Source organism: Akebia trifoliata, unplaced genomic scaffold, assembly GCF_017979445.1.
Source record: "Akebia trifoliata isolate Shusen 1 unplaced genomic scaffold, ASM1797944v1 Contig00152, whole genome shotgun sequence".
Classification (NCBI taxonomy): domain Eukaryota; kingdom Viridiplantae; phylum Streptophyta; class Magnoliopsida; order Ranunculales; family Lardizabalaceae; genus Akebia; species Akebia trifoliata.
This window is the reverse complement of record NW_028236853.1, coordinates 2821-9045: the sequence shown is the minus strand read 5'-3', so window position 1 is coordinate 9045 and position 6225 is coordinate 2821. Positions and strand designations below refer to the sequence as shown.

At 35.7% G+C, this 6225-nt stretch overlaps 1 long non-coding RNA gene across 2 annotated transcripts; it reads left to right on the top strand.

The window, feature by feature from the left end:
* The first annotated feature begins 1047 nt into the window (after nucleotides 1–1047).
* LOC147381892 (uncharacterized) lies at nucleotides 1048–5396 on the top strand. Of its 2 annotated transcripts, XR_015174281.1 has the most exons (6): nucleotides 1048–1327; nucleotides 1482–1564; nucleotides 4378–4710; nucleotides 4799–4895; nucleotides 5024–5179; nucleotides 5287–5396. It is a non-coding gene; the product is annotated as an uncharacterized LOC147381892 (long non-coding RNA). The 2 variants fall into 2 exon arrangements; XR_015174282.1 differs by lacking the exon at nucleotides 1482–1564 and having other exon boundaries at nucleotides 1052–1327.
* The last annotated feature ends 829 nt before the right edge of the window (nucleotides 5397–6225 follow it).

Genomic DNA, 6225 nt, shown 5'->3' with positions numbered 1-6225 from the left:
TAACCAATGGCAATCATATATCATTAGCTTTTATGAGGTTCGTTGTTTTTTAGTGTCTTTAGATTGGTGATGGTACCAAGGACTCTATACTTCTATATAAACTATAGTATTGTATGTGGTTGTTCTGCTTTTGATGAGTTCCTACTCAAAATTTTTTTTATTTTAATAGAGCAGTGTTGTAGGTTTGGCCATATTACTTGGTGACCTCACCTGTTGAAATAACCTTGAGTAGACCACTAATGAGAAGCTTAGGTCCACAATCATCGAGTCTTAAGTTAAGGCAATGGTCACTCAGTGCAGAGAAAATGGAAAACTATGTCTATTGATTCACATTCCCATGAAATTAAAGCCCCTAATTATCTACCAAAGTTAAAGGAAGAGTTAATCAACAACCATAAGATGTGGGAACTCCTGTGACAAGTTGATGGTTCCCAAAAACAAAATGACCCAAATTTACATTAACTGTTCAATCAGTCCAAAAAATTTCCATGGAAAAAACTCATATTCATATAATAGTAATAATAATAACCAAATGACCGAACATCGTTTATCCATGTTTACAATTTTAGACTTAGTCAATCGAACATCATTTACATTGGAAGATGCAGATCCCAAGAGAGTGTATGGTATGAACAGGGTGGCATGTCAAAACATCCATGAATTCTATTGGCTTATCTCACTACGTCAAATTGCGTTTATTGCGACGTTAGAATTGCGCAAAAAACGACTGTTCAACACATGTAATAAGTTGGGGTGTCGTTTCAAGTAATAAGTAAAAGTTGGGGTGCCGATAGCCATTCAAAAAATTTTTCTCAACAGACGAGCTTCGGCCATTGTCGAACTCTCTTCTCTCACTCTCACTCTCTACTCGTCTCTATCTCTCCTCTCACTCTCTCTCACTCTCGACTGCTCTCTCAAATCCGTCGCTCTTCTCGAATCTCTCTCACTCTCTCTGATCTCTATTCTCAAATCAACTCTCTAAGTCTTGATTTAGCATTTCTCTCTCTCTCTCTCTCTCTCTCTCTCTCTCTCTCTCTCTCTCTCTCTCTATATCTATATATATATATATATATATATATATATATATATATCTCAGAATCGATCAGTTATTTTCATTTTGGAAAGTAAATCGATCGAATTTTTTTTTGTGTGGAAAGACATTGATCGGAGTTTGATCGAAAGATCTTCGCTCGATCTCTCACTCACAGAATCTGTGATTATGAAGACGCAATCAGATTTTGATCTGCAAGGGATCGGCGTTTGATCGAAAGTTTTAGGGCTTTGTTTGATCTCCCTCCCTTTGCTTGGTTTGTGATCGAATCTTCAGGTATGTTCAAGTTTTTGATTGAATCTAAGATTTTTCTTAATTAAGTTAGGGGTTTTCTTCATTGTTAAAGCAAGTTTTAGGGTTTTGTTTGATCCCTCATTCCTTAATCATTTTGAATTACCTTCTAATCATTTTGAATTACCTTCTATCGCAGAGGAAATTGTATTTCAGCAACTAAGTTTCGATCTCTCTCAGATTTGACGTGAGTTTTTGCTAGGCTTTTTATCTAATCTTAAGGTATGTTAAGGCTTTTGATTGAAACTCAGATTGTTCACAATTATTTTAGGGTTTCAGATCCCAATTTTAATGTTATTTGTCAAAATGCTATATATTCTTGGATTGTAGTTGTTTAATTGATATAATTATAAAATCTTCATCTAATTTAGTTTTGTATGTTAGTTGTTTATGTCCATAGATTTATCTCCTAATCAAAAACGAAACTATTGGAGAAAAAAAATCTGAGTTGGTAGTCAGGATGACTACACCAACTTCTAATCGTATGTCGAATTTTGGGTGCAACTTCTAGTCATGATTGAGGACTATGTTAACTAGGTAAAATCCAGATTTTTGGACATTTTGATGTTCAAAGTCTTTATTTTGTTGGCAGGTTTGCGTGCTATAAAATCGGTTTTTTTGTACAAAAATGTCAGGATGTTAGGGGCTGTTTTAGTAATATCAAACATAATTTTGGGACTAATTAGTCAGTTTTTTCTGTTGAACCCAATAAACAGTCTAAGGTGGTCCCAACCTACTTGCATCAAATCAACTCTATCATTGAATCTTTTAGTTCTGACTTGGATGAGTGCTAAAGACCTGATTGGGTCATTGTGGGACCAATTGATAAGGATTGGATAAGACTGATCTAATAAGGATCAGATGAGCTCAAATGTTTTCACTTGTTGACATCCTTATGTTTGCTAATTCATGGCTCACTTCCTAAAGGTTATTAATTGCCTTTTTCTCTACTTTGTACAAACAAAATTACTTCATTTAAAACCCTTCTCTTAAAATGTTGTCATTTAAACATGAGTCATAATAATCTGACAATCTTTTTCCAAATGCCCCCATCATAGAACCGTAGATCCTTTGCTTCAGGATACACAAGAAAAATATCTATGATTCTATAACTATCAAGTCAGGGAACTTATGGGGGGCGTCTGAAAAAAGAGCGTCAGATTACCATTAATCTTTAAACATTTCATTTCGTTATTTTCTACCTTCATAGTTTGTCGAAGTCATAGGGAAAGGGGTAGGCCCTAAAATATACCATACGTCTATGGAGGTAAATACAAAGACTCCTTAAAATCTAGAATTAATAACAGGGATCCCAGAGACATTTCCGTTGTAAGTAGGCCCATAAGAATCTTCCATATCAATTCAAAGGGTGTAAATCTTATGAGCAATTCAATTCAAGTGGAGACATGATAGTCATGTACAATCAGATCTTATACACTGTAGATAGGAACCAGTCTTAAATTATAGTGGAAGAAGAAATGTTTCAGCCTTTTATTGTCTTATAAGTTATAAGCCTAGGACAAGGCGAGCCAATTAGAACCAATTCTCACCTATGTCCTTAGCCAACTCAAAATGATAAACCAACTCAAGTTTGTCACATATGCGTAAGTCGTTTTTTTTGGCGTGGGTGCTAATTTTTTTGTTAAGGATAAACACGGTAGGAATGTGTGATGATGGGTCATCTTGAGTAATCAGGATAAGAATGAATAAGGTAAAGGCTTATAGGATTACATATTGGATCATTCCCATGAGAGTAACATTTCTTTAATTATCTTCTTTCATTTTCATTAAAAAGGATAGCTTCAACTCTTGGTATAATTTTGTGTGACAGAAGATTAATGATAATTGGAGTCATTCACGTGCAAAAGAAAGATCATTTGCATTCAACATTTTCGATTATTCTTGTCAAATATCTAGAATGATTTGAATTGCTAGCGTATGAGGATTTACCTAGTTTTATGTTATATCGAGTTAGTTATTGTGATTGGTTCAGGTTCATTTCCGTTGGGTTTGATTTTATGCAACATTTCTCGCTCAATATGATTATGACTATTTTCATAAAGTTGGGCTTAATTTAGTATGCTTTCTCTATCTTGATGTTGCCATTAAAGTTGGGCTTAACTTTCTGCACCATTTATATTTTATACGTTAGGTATAAGTTGGGTTCATATCATATGTTTCCTTTACTTTTTGGAATATGCCCTTGTTAATTTCAATTTTTCATGACATGCTACCATGGAGAAGCGGGCTTGTTGGAGCTTTTGAACATTTAAAGAGATAGTTGTCGTGTGAAGGACTCCATAGGCTGCCTTTTAAATCAAATCAGTCCAAGAAAGGATTGGAATTTATCGTCATGAGATCTAGAATTGAAATTCCTTGGTGGTTTTACATACTAGTATGTACACACTATACCACCTGTCCCTTACTACAATAAGTAGAATATAACTGAGTAGGATGGGTACAGAATAGTCTGATTCCACACATCTTTTGCGATGGTTTTGTCTCTCGGTTCAAGGTTCCTATCAGTTTGATTTCAGGCTACCTACTTTAATCAATTCAAATAGAAGGGATCCAAAGCTGTCCTATCTATTCCCCTTCAGTTTCGGTTAAATGGTGGGTTACCTATTGACACCCCTAGTCCCTAGGAATCCAACAAGCTTTCTCGATAAACTATGGATTTTACATACATCGATACCAGATGCTAGAGATTATGAAGATTTATGTTTTGTTAAATGTTTTGATCGATTTATTTTATCCTCTTTACTATCTAAAATTATCGTGCCATATGCATTTTTAAAACATTTAACATATAAAATATGCCCTCAATAGGCATTATTGTGCTTGCATTTATTTAAATTGTTAGTTCTGTCTCTCAGTTCCACACGTCTTTTGTGATGGTTCTGTCTCTCGGTTCAAGGTTCCTATCAGTTTGATTTCAGGCTACCTACTTTAATCAAATCAAATAGAAGGGAAAGCTGTGTTGCCAACCTTGTGTTTGTCAGACTTAGAGTTTTAAATTCATTTTGTTATTGCAGCTGTGTTGCCAACCTTGTGTTTGTCATTATCGATGTCCAACCATGGTTTTTAAACTCGGTATCGCGTGTCGTCTCGTTTAGCTCTGATACCGAGTTGTCTCGTACAAGTATTCCGATACGTTTGAGACGTCTCGTGAGATGACTCAAAAAATTGTACGTGAGACGTAAAACTCGGTCAAAAAATGACTTTGTGAGTTGGTCTCGTTCAGCTCTGATACCGAGTTAACTCAAGCGATACGTCTTGGTCTTGAACGAGTTTAAAAACCATGTGTCCAACCGAAAGAGCTGGGAATACCAATAAAAGCTTCCTATGTTGTTAAGGAGGTTAAAGAGGTGAGAAAATCAGTCCATTAAAATATGGGTAATTGTAAGATTGATCTTTTTAGTTGCCTCTGTCATTGAACTTGATGGTTATGAGCAGGTTCATCTGGGAGATACCCCTCACAACTTGACTGAAAGTGACTTTGAGACCTTAGCACACAAGACAGAAGGGCTTTGGTTCGGATATTTCTGTTTGTGTACGTGAACAGACTTTAATAGATTATTTTCATTCATTCACTTCAATGTTTTGGTGCTGTTGTACATCTTTTCTCGAGTGATGCTATTTGAGATTAGATTGGTATCACACTCCTTGGATCTTTGACAGGTAAAAGACGTTCTCTTCGAACCCGTTCACAAAACTCAAGATGCAATGTTTTTCATTAAGACATCTAATGACACGTGGGTGTCGTGTGGACCAAAGCAACTTGGGGCTGTTCAAATTACTATGCAAGATCTTGCAGCCAAAGGCCTTGCCTCAAAGGTATGAACAAATGGGATCAGATGGTTTCTTGGGGAACATAGCCTCTGTTGGGTATTTGTTCTCTTTTATTCGTTTTTCCTGATATTTTGTGTTCTATTCACTTGCAGAAGCAATAAAAGTTGACATTGAATTTAGAAACCCACTTCAGATCTCAATTTTGGTTTCTGATGTTTCTCTCATATGTCAGTTATTCACAAAAACTGAGGCAATGGAATCTGGTAAAGTTCGATATATCAAACCTCTCTCCAAAAACTACTTATGAGATTTCATTTGATGTGTTACTTAAAGAATCGGCAGATGGGAATTTTGATATTATCTTTGCCATCCAACAGCCTTCTGGAGAAAAAAAAGAACATAAGCAGAATTTAAGTAACCTTACTAAATTACAATGTCAAGAGATTAAAATAGGGGAATTCGAAACATCCAATGATCCACGAGGAGTTATGGAAATCTCTTTGTCAGGAACCGATGGCCTTTATTGGAAACGAGGGCTTGTCATCAAAGGCGTTATTATCCGGAACAAAAACTAAGTCAAAAGTATTTAAGCGTGTGTGATCAATGTAATTATGTTCTACTTTTATCTATTTATGTATGTGTGTCATTTTAGGTCTACTAAAAATCAACAATGTGACTACTTAATTGGTGTGACATGACATGGTATTGGATGGGATGTGGCACTCAGGGAGCTGGTCCTTCCATCCATCCACGAAATATTTATTCACGAGATCTGATCAGATCTTCGATTGATGATTTTATGAAAGTAGGTTCGAATGAATTCCGTTCTTTCTCTATTTGATTTGGGTCTTTCTTGGTCACTAGCTCTGGTCTCCGGGTTTAAAACGTGAAGAATTGCCATTTTATGAGTTTGTAAGGCCAGAAGTCTCTGAATAAAAGGGAAAAATGGGGGGATTAGTTTGGATGGATAAGGTTGTCCCATGGGTTGGGCAAAGACCAACCACTAGAGTCAGAGATACCCTATTCCATAAAATAAAAAATAAAAAAGTTGGCCAATATTCAGACTCCATATTAAAAGGGTTTTTTTTTTT